We start from the raw sequence: 15479 nt of genomic DNA, 5'->3' as shown, positions 1-15479 counted from the left end.
ACCTTTGCGTAGAGTACATTTACAGTGTATGCTCCTTGGTGCTGAGAGACTCATTTGCTGCATCACAGCTAGTGATATGAGGCCTTATCCCCATGGAGTCTACCCATGATTTGGTCAAATGCAATGCACAAAGATACCAATCTGACCGCTCCAATGCACTTCTACATGGCATGGCCTAGAGCTGGTCACCTGCAATGACCACAACATGCCTTCCAACCACAGCATGCTAAAATTCATCCCTTCTTGGCTAAAGGATCTTCTGCAAAATTAAATTCAACAAAATGATAATAATCTACAACATATCACATTCCTTTCAGGTGCAGTAAACTAGGGGCACAGACACTCTCCAGCATCCCTAAAATAAACTGGCCTATATTCCTACAATTACAGTTGGAGTGTAGAGACACTCAGGCTGCCTCACATATCAAAAGCACTCTGGTCACAGAAGCTGAAATACTCAATAAATTTACCCCAAGCCAGTTTATGCTGATCTGGCTCCATAGAACCCTGTGACAGCACCAAATTTCTTCTAGTACCAGACTATATAGCTTTTACTATAACAGACTTTAATATAGATTCTTAAAACACGGCAAATCTGAGCTCTACCACAAACCTGATTTTCCCGTTTGAGTTCTCTGTTCTAGCATCACCTCCTTCCTGTAAGACCTTCCTGTAAAGGAATTCACGTGTCTCCTAATCACTCTTCCCCAATTTAATTCTGCCCAAACCCTCCCACTCTCACCCAGACTTGCAGAGGAAGCTCTTACAGTTCCCTAATCAATCCATATCAGCTGGACATACCCTGGTAGAAAAGGGCAGATGACCCATCAGAACCAAAGTAGAGCCAAGCTTCCTTTACAGGGCCAAAAAAGCTGTGACAAGTATCAATAACACAGTAGTCAAAAATAATGCAATCATGTTTATATCTTTCTTCTCCTTCTATGACTTTTGATACTCTCTTTAACTAATAACATCAGATTGACTTTAAGGAGAAAAACTGGTTAAAAAAATGAATAAGGAGGAAGAAAGGGCTATAGACAGCCTCTATTAGAAATGCATAAACAACATTGTCTCTGCCAGTGTGACACTAAGGAATCTTCTTTTTATGGATTATTAAAAACAATGCATTTATTACCTTTACCTCTATAGTTTCTGCACTGCATGCACAGAAAAAAAAAAAAAAAAAAAAAAAAAAGTGGTTTATTTTTTTCTGCCTGCTGAAGTTAGATGGCTGCAATGAACACAACTTGTGGAAAAACTCAGCTAAATTCCACACTTAACCCCAGCCAGAATTTGTCGAGATTTTGCCATTTGTAAATAAATCCATCCAAACAATCTGTGCAGATAATTTAGCAAAATGGGGGAATACATTAATCTACATTTTTCATTGTAATTTTTTATTATAAGTTTTGCTTTTGAAGTAATTATTTTCACTTTTTTTTTTTTCCTTTGGATGGAGGGTACTTAAAAACAGTAAATTTGTCTCCGCAAATTTGTGGTGTGGGTTTCCCAACATTAGCCAGAAGCAGAGGAAGTGGAGTATAGTTTTTAATCATTTTCAAGATCTCAAACAATTTGATAATTTATTTTCAGGATAAAAGATGAACCCCTGAAATTCTTCCTGAACTCACAATTCCAAAAAATTTAGACCAAGTCAGCTAAAAGCCACCACTCCACTTGGGGAGATACCAAAGTAATTAGTATATGCTTTAACCATCAGCTACAAAACGATTAGCAATGTTATTTGGAAATGGTTTATAGGATTTTCATACAAATATATAAAAGTCACTTTTTTTTTTAATTGTTTTTAATTGTGAAATAATTTGTGAACCTGTTTGCCTGCAACAGCCTGTGGAGCTACTCATAATACAGTTGCTCCCGTCACTTTTCTTGTCCAGAATTTTTGTTTATGGACATCAGTTTTCTTGCTTACAGTTTTTGTTTATGGCCAAAAGATGCATACGAAATGAGTGTTTTTGTGCATTATTGTACCTCTAACATTGATCACGGAATCACAGAATCATCTCGGTTGGGGGATCTTCAAGATCACCTAGTCTAGCCTCTGACCTAACACTAACCAGTCCTCCACTAAACCATATCACTAAGCTCTACATGTAAACATCTTTTAAAGACCTCAAGGGATGGTGACTCAACCACTTCCCCTGGGCAGCCCATTCCAATCCCTAAAAACCCTTTCAGTAAAGTTTTTCCTAATATCCAACCTAAACCTCCCCTGGCACAACTTTAGCCCATTCCCCCTCATCCTGTTGATGTTGAAAATCTGACTCAGTTGAGAGAACGTGAGCAACTGTCATCTATAAAGAAAGAATTTTGAGTTGTGAGACTGGCCTAAAGTGAAAATTGCACTGTTTTAATACCTTTGTTTCTCCAGCGTGAAAACTCAATTAGTATAAAGTCAAACTTCAAAGCATGTATTAAATTATTACCAATATTTATTGAGGTTTAACAAGAAAGCAAAAGACATGTATCTTCTCTGTTTATCTATACAGTTCTCATAGAGTTATTAAAGTTCTCCCAAAATAAGATTTTAATGATCTTTAATTAACACACAATAAATATTCTATTAAATGGAACTCTTTAGCTTGGGAAATTATTCATTTGAGACACTTACTTGAAGGGTTACCACTGATCTTTATCAGTGTAAGTTAGATTGCAATACTTCCTGTTAGGAATTTTGTAGGAAAGTTCATTTCAGGGTGAAAATCAATCTTGAACATTTCAAAGACACTTAAAGTCTAAATTGAATCTGAGTAATATTAGGCCTCTCTACTAGGTATGTAATTTGTGCAAACAGGTTCCCAAATGCTCCCTTATAAAATTAGTGGGAAGATTTAATTTTCTATGTTGATTATATGGTCAGTTTGGAGTAACAGCACTACTAAATTCCTGTCTTAGTTTAGGAGCAATAAATAAAAACCTCTGGTACCAAGCACACATCATTCACAAAACAGTAGTTTTCTCTGAAAATGAAAAATCTTCATCAAGATTTCAAGGTGAAGAGGAAACAGCAGAGCATGAATTCATTCATTCTTTCCTGGTAAGGAAATCTGCAGTCTTTGTAATCCAAATTATTGTAAATCATAAATCTGAAACTCAGGAAATATCTGCAGTTTCTATGGAGTTACTTGTCTATCTATACTGAAGACTTAAAGGTCCATTTTGTAATATGATATGAAATATCTCCTTATGGGATATGAGATATCTCCTTATGGTCAAGCTTCCACTATCAAAATGACAAAGCCGGTAATAGAAAGTTACCATTGTTATTGACACTTTCTCTATTGAGCTTTGTTCTGTGGGGTGGTTATTCAAACACCTCCTTATTATTTATGTCTTTCTGTGCATCCATCCATCAATTTCCCTTTAATTTATTTTTACATATTAATACAAAATGACCCATTTTGAGCCTTATGTGGCCAACAGTCTGGACAGCAAATGGGTGCTTATAGCAGATTAATGCATTTGTGAATCAATTCTGATTACGAGCAAAAACCTAACTGAGTGAAATATTCTGGTTGTGTCTAAAATCATAACCTTACATGCAAGAATCATGGAATTCTGGCTGCATCTTCTTCTAGCTTAGCTATCCCTTGAGCATTTATTCATTTGTTTGCCCTTGCCAAAATAATTATTCACCTAAACACAGCCCCCTCATGATGTCAATGGAAGTCTGAGCAACCTACGGCAGAGAATGTTCAAAGCTTATATTACTACAGAACAATGTTGTCTTCTGGTTCATTTTATTTCCTTGGATATCCTGTTCTGTGAGAAGAGTAATCCTGTAACTAAAGCTGACTTGTGATTTTTCACAGTATAACAAAATATAACAAAAATGCCTACATTCCACCTTTTAATGATTAAGTCTCTCCAGTGCCGTGAGCCTTGGACATGCAGGCACACAAGTAATTTTATCCACATGAACAATCCCACTGAAATCCTTGTGTCTACACACGTGTAGCATTGCACATATTCACATCAGCAAGATCAAGGACTGCTTTTGTCAAGAACATCTGCGGCAAAGGAATCTTCTTGCAAATAATCAGTGTCTACATTAGCAAACCTCATAGATTTGCTTCAGTGCTCAGTCACCCACAAAAGTCACTGCCTTGGATAGCACTTGCTTTGAGCAATATTCCTTGAGTAATTTGCTTTAAATTCTTTAAACTCTATGATAGCATAGTTTACTGAAGCTTTCAGAAATATTTATTTATTTATTTTTAAAAGATCATAATCACTTATTGGAAGTAGTTACAAATCAATGCAAATGGTGTATTTGAAAGTCAGAGTTAAGAACTTGCCAATTGGTATTTCATTCTGCATTACTTAGTGGTCAGGATGATGTCTTCCTATCTTCATACATTTTTTTTCACCTGATAATGTTGAATTTTTGAACAACAGTGTGAGCACAGTTTGTATAAGTAAATGAACCATGGCAGCAACTGCAATTCAGTCAGCAATGAAAGCATGATCAAAATGTATTAAATTATTTGTAATAGTTTCTCTGCAAGAAGGCAAATCTATTTGAACAAAAAAAAAAAAAAATAAATAGCTAGAATATGAAACTGAAATAATAAAAATGTCGTGTCCCTTTAAATAGTATATGAGTGTTCAGATACTCTATATCTTAAGTGGTATTTCATTCTAAAGGAACTAAGAAAAGTAATCTGTGGCTAAATGTATGGGGTTTCAAAAGAATTGCTCCACAAGTAGATTAAACAAAGAAGCCCAGGAAAAAAATAATAATACATATATACACACACACACATAGATATATATATAACACCATTCTCAAATAGCCAATACATTTTCATAAAACATAAAAGATAAGCTACAGTGTTATGTGACAGCTAAAAACTATGGTATTGATTCCTAAAAATATTGATTTAATTTTATCAAAATGTATTTATTCATCACTGCTGCATCAATGATCTTCTGTATTTTATATGTAAATAATCTATTCTATTCCCTTGATCATGTTAATCTTACTAATGACAAATTACCATTCTCCACGTACAGTTCCTAGATTTACAAATTATCACTCCTGCTTTCAGGGGACTGAGAATCAGCCACGCTTGCTAATGCCTCCATGGATCGCCTGACACATAGCAGATTTTTATATTCCCTTTTAAAGCATTCAGCTCACAAGAAATAATTTATAAATCTGGCTATCACTCGCACTTATCCTCTTACTGCTTGAGGGGGAAAAAGAACAAGATCAAATTGTGAGGATTATTAACAATTTAAGAACTTTATTTGCTTCAATTAACTCTTTGCAGGAAGAACTGCATGCTAAAGCATGTTGTTTTTAGGGAAGGAAGGTGAAGTATCCTGTCTATTTAATTATGGTGGATAATTCGGACAAACAGAAAATAATATCTAGAAACACTCTTAATTCCCTGACTTTGAAAAAAAAAAATAAAAGAAAAAAAAAAAAAAAAAAAAAAGAAACTCTTGAATTTTAAATGTGCATTTAAGCCTAAAAGCTCATCTCTGCAAACAGAACTTGACTTGTGTTAAGGAATTAGAACTGTGACAAATCAAGAAAAACTCAGACTCGGGGATTGTCTGTCTTGCTCTGCACCTGTGCATAGTAGAGGCAAAATACTACCAGTCTCATTGGGAAGCACTGTCCCTCCATCTGATGTATGTTTCTTTTTTCTGTCCATGATTAGACAACGGAGAATAAGATCTTCGAACTTCACCCTTCCTTTAGGTTCACATGACTCACGATATCTCCTGACTGCAACCTTCCCCTTCCCATGCAGCGAGAAATGCTTGTGATAGTCACAGAACGGTTTGCTACCTTTTGTTGCAGGAAACTCCTTTTTCTCCTCCTCTTTCAGTGCAAGGGAATGAACAGCAGTGGCTGAGGGACTGCTGGAAAGGAAAGGTGCTCCTTCACTGTAAAAATGTTTTCAGAGTCCCTTTGAACATTTCTGTCACCCACTCAGAGCCATGGGGAAGAGTAGGAGGACCCCGGATGTCAAACGGGATTCAGTTGCCAAACACCGGTGCCTAACAACAACTGAGGTGGATGAAAGTTTTCCCTACTGGCTTCTAGTTGCCACTCCAGAATAAAAAGGTCTCCTGAAGGTCCTGCTGGTCCCTTGAGGATGTTTTAGATACCCAAGGCATCCAAAATGCTAACACACACCTGGATTCAGGTGACTGAATCCCTCTCATTGAACACAGCCAGCTCCCACGACAGTCCATGAAAGTCTGTAAACGATACCAGTTAACATTATTTGTGATCAATATCAACAATCAGTATCTTCTGACAGTATAACATCTATTTAATATAACTAGCATTAACAATGTAAAGAGCCCATGGCATCTACTAACAACCTGATTAAGTGTGTATAACTGGTGCCAAAATCTCCATTACTCTGCTCAGTGCTACAGAGAAGGTTAGTGGAAAGTTTCAGATGGTGCACATGTGTTACTGATGCTCTAGACACCTTCCCACAAAAGGAAGAGAGACACAAGAAACCCCTCAGCTGACAAATCCTTGTTCTGTAGGAGAGAAATTATTGTGAATGCTTCTGTTAGCTTCCCTTCTGCCTGACCATTCACCGTATATAACCACAGTACTGACCATATGTGTGACAGGATTTTCCTCATTAGGAAGTCTTTTCTGCCTAAAGAATAACTTTAAGTATCCTAATGGAATCTGTAATTAGAAGAATACAATATTTTTTAAACACACTCCAAACTCCCATTTCTAATGCATTAAAACCAGGTTCATTTTCAGCAGTCTATGCGGCAATATGTATTTACGATCCTCTTGAAGCACAACTTATTGGCCTGTACAGTACAGCTATTTCCATTTGTCACATTGATATGTATTTAGGGACTATCTAAATACAGACTGGATCGATTATAATGGTCGGTCATGTAAATTTTCCTTAGTTCAATGACCATTGCTGCAATAGACTTTCAGAACCACTGCAGTCTGTCATGAATCTGATCTATAGAAACTTAATGCTGATATACATTCATTATACTCAGGTTTTCATTTATGTTGCGGATGAACACAAAGGCTAATATTTGGAACTGGATGGCATTTGGGCATGTATTTTGTTAACTCAGATGATAGGTACAGCCTTATATGCAAACTTCCACCTTCTTCATGAATAAAGCAAGATTAAGCCCCTTCCATCCTCTAAAAAAGAAGAGTGAAGATTTTAAAGTGAAGGAAAAGTAGCCTTATTTTTTGAAAATAACTTTTCTTTTCCCTCCTTTAAATACTCCAGCTATCTGTTCAAGACATCTTATTACAAATATGCTCCTTCAATTACATTTCTTTTAAGAATGTCAAGGGAAAAAAAAAAAAAAAAAAAAAAAAAAAAAAAAAAAAAAGGGCCTTCTACACATCATTTCTTACAGAGAGGCTGAAAATGCTCTGTCTTGCCTTGTGTGTACACCTCCCAGCTCTTGCTATTGCTAGTAGCTATTTTAAAAATAATTAGCTCCTGGAACTATAAAGTACTGTGCCAACTTACAGTTACAAACAAGCATATACAAAAAAAAGTCTGCCCTACTCTATGTCACAATTTGAGCTGGTTGGTTTTCCACTGTATTTTCTATATAACTGGAGTGCTTACCCTGTAGCAGAATCAAATGTTCACATTCCTACCATGAAAAAAAAAAAAAAAAAAAAAAAAATCCATAACTTGAGGGTAATTGCAACAGGTAAATCCAAAGTGGTTAGTGCAGTTAACTTCATGTTAATTTTAGTTAGAATCTAAGGGTTACTGCCTACAAACATTCATTCATGAGTCATTCAGTGACAGCCAATGAAAATATTTGGTGAATAAACTTCCACGTACGCTTATACGTTCCAGTCCTAACAGGGTACTAATAAGCAATTCAGATATGTAGTTTACTTCCTCATATGCATTAATGTTAATTACAAGTAACCAGAATTATAAAGACAATGTAATTACATTCTAATTATAGTATAACCACAGCCACTGTGTTATAAAGTGTAATACGATTTAAAAAAAAAAAAAAAAAACTTTCACTCCCTATAGACACTTCATTTTAGCAGATGCTTTTTATTCTTGCTTTTTCATATCCTACCTTTCAATGATGCACATCTGAGCATTCAAACATTTCTTTGACCCAGCTTTCACTGAAAAGCAGAGCAACGTAAGTAATATTATCTAACCCCATTTTAAATGAAGATATGTTCACTTTTTCTTTATAGAACAGGGGAAACAGGAATTGGATAGGTAGAGTCCCTTTCTTTTCACTGTAGACAACACTCGAATCTTAACTCACCAGCAGTCAGTGTTAGTCCAGTAGCTTTCTACATGGAGAATGTGAAGTACTGCAGTAAGGCTTAACAGTTAAGTAAATATACAATAATAGGCACTAGAGACATGCAATATGTAACATGTACATAGCAGGTACATTCTAGATACTCACTTTCTGTCATGATATTGGTATGGCAGGAATAAATCTAGTTTTTCCTCGTCAGCGTAATGGGTCATAATTGGCTTTCTCTGGCACTAGGAACAATGATACCAGCAAAGAAGCAATAGGACAAAGCAAGTCAACATGCCTGCCACATCACTGAGCAGGGAGGAAAGGAAGAAATAGAAGCAATTATTACTCATCTATCTATTACTCATCTATCTTAGCACATTCTCACATCCAAGAGCTCATACTGACAGAATTGGTCATCGTTTTAAATATACTCCGAAAGTTGAGAGAAAGAGCAAGCCAAGATAAGAAGGTAACCATTTCCACCTGAAGAAGGGCATGCCTAGCTGTGGGAAAACAGCATGAGGGAAAACAGAGTGGCTGTCCAGGATTTCACTGTATTAAGCTGGAAAATAATTCCCTTGAGGAAACACCTAAAAGTCCGAGGGATTTGCTGACATAGTTGGAGTCTCTTGTTTCCCTTGAGGATGAGAGGAGAGTAAAAACAGAACAAGACAACAAAGCATGACAGTTAGGAGAAGTGCTGTGTGCTCAAATATATGTTTCCAGGCTGGAAGAAGGAAATGTTGTAGAAAGATGATTCTTCCCCATTGGCAAAGGGTAGCATTGCCAAAGAGAAGAAATGAAATAAATCATAAGTCAAAGCCAAACAAACCCAAGAGACTTACTTCTACTCTTAGAAGAACATGAATCCTGTCTCCAGGGTATGTGTGTCATCCTACACACCTGTATTACATAGCCTGGCTAGTAGCATCATGCCCTGGAAAGAAGAAGACACTGCCAGGTGGAAGTGGTTCATTCCCTGTTTGCCTTACAAGGAGCCTACTCAGCCATCTCAGCAGTAGCTGCCCACACCATCCCAGACCTACTCAGGGCTCATTGCTATTTTCTAATAGATACAAAATACTAGATAAAGAAGCCCAGTTCAAATCATGGAGAGAAAGTTTTGAGATTCTGAGTCTCACCCATGTTGCATTTTCCTTCCCAGAAAAGTGAGAAGAAAAAAAAATCTCAGAAATATTACAGCCAGCATACAGTGGCTTGAAGAGACAGTAAACGCAGCAAAGCTTCACCAAAAACATTTCCTCTTTTGTTGTCCTGTTCAAGGAAAGGTTGGATGTGGTGCTTGGTGACAGGGTGTAGTGGGTGACATTGGTGGTAGGGTGGTGGTTGGACCAAATGATCTTGGAGGTCTTTTCCAACCCTAATTATTCTATGATTAACTAGGCCTTTTTATCAAGTGAGGCTATAACTCACCATACACATACCCTTTATAATATAGCATAATCAACAACATTTAACAATTAATTCTTTTACGTTGTCTTCAAGGTCACACTATTAGATGAGTTAAAGGTGAGGAGATAGGGCAGTAACATATCATTTATACTCCAGAAGATGCTGGTTCTCTTAATTTTGTAGATACTAGAAGAGTCTTCCCTAATTACCAATAGAAAAGAAGAGGACCATGAAAACTCAGTATTATCCACTAACCATAACTGAGGTCAGAAAAATAAGGCACAGACACAGGGAGCTACCCACATGCTTAATGCCAGCTGCCAGAGCTGCTCGTCTTTATGACTGGCATAAGTGTGATGACATGTCCTTAATGGAGAATATAGCCCGTTTCACAATGATACATTCACAGGACATCATCTGCGTGTATGTTTAAGTTTCACTGGTGAGGAAGCCTTTAGATGATTAAATTCAAGAGGGGAAAAAGACTTCAGGGAAGAAACCACCCATCATTCAGTATTTTCTCCCCTGAACAATGGACTAAATTAAATGAATGTGTGAAATAATAATATGCAAATCATTACATTTGCCCCTGCCAAAATGAAAAGGGCAAAATAAAATGTGTATACTGTAATGAAACATCACAAAACGCTATGTACTTTAAGGATCAGTTATTTAGAGTAAACAAGGAAAATAGTATTTAAAAAATAAAATAACTAAGACAAAACATAGCAAGTAGTGGTTAGCAATGGTTGCTGTGCAAATTCATCATTTTGGCCTGAATACAAATAACCTGTATATGTATATTTTAAGAGTGGGAAAAGACTAAACTAGATAGTTTCTAATGCTAGGAGATTCTGGCTAGGCAACTCACCCTTGCCAGTCTATATGATAAAGTATGCGTGAAAGGAGATATCCCTTAGGCACGTCTACTATCCAATATAGCTAGCAATAACATCATTAAAAGTTTTAAGTCAATAGGAGAAACTTCCTCCTGTTATCTAATGCAACTGTGATCGTCCTACTAATTACTGTTATATAATAAAAAGGCCTATGTTCATTTTATAGGAATCTCATTAAAAATGCATCTGACACTTGCACAAACACTGACCTGGAGACATGGAGAAACTAGATTACTTATTCTGTACACTTAGCAATAAGCAACATTTCCAAACAAGTGTAGTTTGGAAAGCACATGCACATTTACTTGAAGGGGGGGAAATCAACTTGAGAAACCTGAATAATGAGCCATAAGCAAACAGTCACAACCCCAACAATCTGATAATGGTGTCCTCCCAAAGCCATGAGTGTATGACTAACCACTTATTTACATTACCTCCTGATTATATCCTACACACTTGGAGAAATACCTTTGCAGGTCCAGCTGATCTCTTGTCCAATGAAAATATTTCATTTCTGGAGAGCAAGGGGACTCCTTGGTGTGAGCAGCTTGCTCACAAACCCCACATCAGGGTGTGGTACTGGGCAGCTGCAGCCCCTGGCCATCATTTGCCCTACTCCTCTTATATCTAGGAAGCCACATCTCCTGCAGTTCAACTTTGAAAAGAATCATTTGCATGCACATCCTTGCTTCTCTTTTTCTTTAAGAAAGAAAATAAAAAGAGGGGAGAAGAGCTTCCTGCACAACATTTATGTCCTTTATTCTCATCTCTTCTTACTGAACAACCTCTTTTGTCCTGTAGGAGCTGAAACTATGATCAGAAAAACTCTTCATGCTAGAAATATGAGCTATTATACCTTTTTTTTTTTTTAAATGAAGTATGTGGTGTGATGCATTGCACACATTTCTAACTCCTCTAGGGAAAGTGCAAATGGTAGAATGTGTAGTCAAAAAAATAAGAGCCAAATATATAAAATATATAGGTTAACAGAAGGAAGGAAGGAGGGAAGGAAGGAGGGAAGGAAGGAAGAAAGAAAGGAAGGAAGGAGGGAAGGAAGGAAGAAAGAAAGGAAGGAAGAAAGAAAGGAAGGAAGGAAGGAAGGAAGAAAGAAAGGAAGAAAGGAAGAAAGGAAGAAAGAAAGGAAGAAAGGAAGAAAGAGAAAGGTTTCATCCGAACTAGGAGCAAGTAATCCAGGAAGCAAACAAGACAGCAGCTAGCATCTTATCAGAGCAAGGAGATCAGCAGCAAAGATCAAAACGGTGTCTCAGCATATTAATGTTGTCAATGTCTATGAGTCTCAGTGCTCAAAAAGACCACAGCAGTAATCTTGGTGCAACACAGCCAATCATCAGCAGTTTGCTTGCAGAGTTCAACAGGAAACTCTCACATTTATCGACTCTGCTCCCTCATCAGTATATGTCACTGCACTCCATAGAAGCTAACACTGTGTTAATTTATCAGCAAATCGAAAGCAGAATAAAAATGCAACTTCTGTCTTTTTCTGAGTCACTTATTTGCTTCAGTGCTTTATTTTCCACTCTACATGATAAAATATAAGTTTTTAGCTTCAAATTCTGGAAAAAAAAAATGACAAAAAAAAAAGTAAATACAAATTAAATTCTTGTTTGGTACAAGTGTACAAACACTATGTTTACAACCAATCCAGCAGGGTAGACAGGACCTGAAGAGTCCTGTTAACTGCATGTCCAGAGCAGGCAGACTTCTTTCTCCCCTCTGAAGTTCTCAGGTAAAAAAGCTGATTGAATGGCAGTGAATGTGTAAAATAGCACATATGAAATGCAATCCAAAACCAGCAAAAGTCATGTTCTGGCTCTGCAAGGAAGGTAGCCTAGTCCTCACAGATTCACTGCCCATCTATGACTGTTTACTCAGTCATTGGCTCTTGCCTTGGGCTGATATGTGTCAGCATATCTCCACAAAACTGGAGGCCACACACATTTAGATCAAATTGTTTTTATGAAATAGTTAAATTTAAAAGTAAAGATATTAGATAGGTTTTGAAGCTGACACAGAAAAAAATAAAATAAAATAAAATAAAATAAATAAAATAAAATAAAATAAAATAAAATAAATAAATAAAATAAAATAAAAAGTCTTTTGACTTTTTTTTAATTAATTTAATATGCTTTATGTGTCTGAGGATTTTCAAATTAGGATCTCAGAACAGGGAAGGAAGAGGCATCGCTTAGTGCAGTTTTGCCAGTATATGTCAATGCTCAGCAGTGGTTTATTACCACAGACGTAATGTTGCATGAGAGCTCAGAGCTCTGCAGAAGAAAGCTTCTAGCTGAAACCAGAGGAGATGGTATGGTATAATGTACGCATACTGTATATTTACCACACATTTTACAAGCAAAGCTGTATAGGCCTGCTAGTTCTGTAATGAACACGAGTGGTCGAGGTGTTGATTTGCATCTCAGATGAAAAACAACTGCCCTGAAGCCAGTGTCCTTAACACTGCATTGGTTACTGTTAACACAAAGGGAAAGGTGTCACCTGCAAAGTCAGCAACATCAGCTCCTGCAGCAGCACACCAGGGCGTTTGCTGGAAGTCTTTTCTTCAAGAGGAGAAGAGTGACCTGACCTTGCTTGTGGGCTGTATACAAATCAAAGCACAGGATAAGATGGCAAATTCAGAACAAAAATTGAAAGGAGAAAGAAGAGAAGCACGACTTCTTACAGCTAAAAATGCTTCATCCAAGAGCCAGAAACCAAAATTGTTCTTTTTGTTGTCATTATGTAATACCTAAGTTACAAGGAGACAGCAGTGTTTTCCCTCTAGTAGCTTCCTGCCCACCCCCTGCAAATAAAAATAAAATATTTTATAGGGTTTTTTTGGTTTGGTTTGGTTTGGTTTAAGAAAAGTCCACTGTATAAGCTAATATTGTGGAACATTTTGGATATCTCTTTTTGAACCCAAGGAAGAAATCTACCAAGTCAGTTTCAAGTCAGAGAACTGTTGCAAGCTCTGGCTGGAGACCAGGTGAAATATCACATGCCAACATTTGCTCTGTTCAAGCATACTGTACCCAAAGTCAGATCTGTATAGCAAACAAAGACTGGAGTTCTCTTCTGAATGCTTTACACCTAGAAGTCCTGGGACAGAGCAAGAGAGGGAGAGAGAGAGAGAGAGAGAAAAGACTGTCAAGAGAAAATCATCAAAATGCAGATACAAATCAAACTGCTGAGCTCAAATCATGACTAAATAGTTTGCCTACAATGATAACATCAGAAAGATAAAGAAAGAACAGTGAGCTTCATTCAATCCCAGTTAAAAATGTGACTGTGGTAGGACAGTAACTAAACACACAAAAAAGGGTCCTTGTGATAAAGTTATGCTCCTAAATACAGACCATAAAGTCAATTAATATTTACTTAAGTACTTGTCATTTAAAGAGAGAGCAGAGGAAAAGATCAATATAACTAAAAGCTAGTGACACCAATTTGCATCCAGTTCCAAATGCATGTTTTATTTATTTTCAATCAGGATCAATCAGGGAAGAAAATAATCAATGAAGTCGCAGTCATGAGTGGTATTTGGCCATCTGGGGGCCCCAGTATCTCTCGGCCTGCATTGGAAGCAAGGGAAAAAATTTTTTTTTCAAGAGCACGGAGGAGCTCCATATGGTTGAGATCAAAGGTGTTGCTGGGTGCATGGTTCTGCTTTATTGCCAGGCACTGCTGTTAATTAGAAAACAAGATCAGAGGCAGTATTAAAATCCAATTAAATTGATATGAACAGATTGCCAAGTGATGTTCACTAATGTATAATTGAGCACCATGCAAATTTCGGTGGCTGCCTTTTGTTTTTTCTCCCCTCACTCTGGAATGAATGATGAAGCTATGAAGTTTTTCCTCGTTGTAAAAGATAAACAAGTTAATGCACTGATCTAGGGGGTATTGCTTCAGTGATTGATGAAAATGAGAGTGGAATATTAACGTGTGACTTTTGGGGGGCTTCTTTTATAATTTTATTTTGGTCTTCATTCTTTATTATTGTTGTTGTTATTCTTGTTATGGTGGTATCCAAGTACATGCGAAGATCCTTCATCAATCCATCATTTCAGATACAGAGAAAGTTCCTTTGTAGCTGAAGATTTGATTCAAACAATTACAAAACCATGAATATTTCAAGTGACAGGCCTGCTACTGCTGGAAATTAACTTTTTCCAAGAACTATATGGACTTTATACCGTATATCTTTGTTTAGAATCCGCAGCTTCTATTAAATTTAATTACTTCCCTGTGCAGCTTTATATTGAGGGTGACTTCAAAACGAGGGCAGCAGCTATTAAATTTAATTACTTTCCCCTGCGGCTTGCATAGTAAAGGTACATGGTTAAGGTGCAGCTACTAAATGAGAGTAGCTTCTAAACAAAGATATACAATATTTATACCATATATGACTCCCTTTCCTTATCTGTCTTTAACATATATACTGTGTGTGCACACAATGCAGGTTCATAGTTAAGTGAAATTATTAAATACAAAATGCTAACTTAAAAAAAAAAAAAAAAAAAAAAAAATCTGTAATATTTAAATCGTATCTATGTTTCGTTCTCTCTTTGAATGGCTCACATGCTTCCACTTGCAATTCACTTAAAGTTCGACATAACCAGCTTTTGTAAACCACTACGTTCCAGGAAAATTCCAGGATGCAAAATTCATTAAAATATTCTAGGAATTCTTAAGTCTTTCAAAAATAAATTTAAAAAAAAAAAAAAAAAGAAGCTTTTTTGTGTGTATGTAGAGCCTATCTTCAAGAATAGCACTGGGCTCACAAATAAATGATAAGCATCATCTTGTAAACCTAATATATTAGTATCATGGTATTTAATCTAATCTATTATTTGC

At 36.6% G+C, this 15479-nt stretch overlaps 1 long non-coding RNA gene across 2 annotated transcripts; it reads right to left on the bottom strand.

The window, feature by feature from the left end:
• Window positions 1-2535: 2535 nt before the first annotated feature.
• On the bottom strand, window positions 2536-11242 carry LOC106017488 (uncharacterized). 2 transcript variants are annotated; one of them, XR_001190983.5, is made up of 4 exons: window positions 8104-8156; window positions 7626-7653; window positions 6617-6691; window positions 2536-6240 (listed from the first exon to the last, which is right to left on the bottom strand). It is a non-coding gene; the product is annotated as an uncharacterized lncRNA (long non-coding RNA). The 2 variants fall into 2 exon arrangements; XR_005266526.2 differs by lacking the exons at window positions 7626-7653; window positions 8104-8156 and adding an exon at window positions 11073-11242.
• Window positions 11243-15479: the final 4237 nt, after the last annotated feature.

Source organism: Anas platyrhynchos, chromosome 5 (genome assembly GCF_047663525.1).
Source record: "Anas platyrhynchos isolate ZD024472 breed Pekin duck chromosome 5, IASCAAS_PekinDuck_T2T, whole genome shotgun sequence".
Classification (NCBI taxonomy): Eukaryota; Metazoa; Chordata; class Aves; order Anseriformes; family Anatidae; genus Anas; species Anas platyrhynchos.
This window is presented reverse-complemented; position numbering and strand designations above follow the sequence as displayed.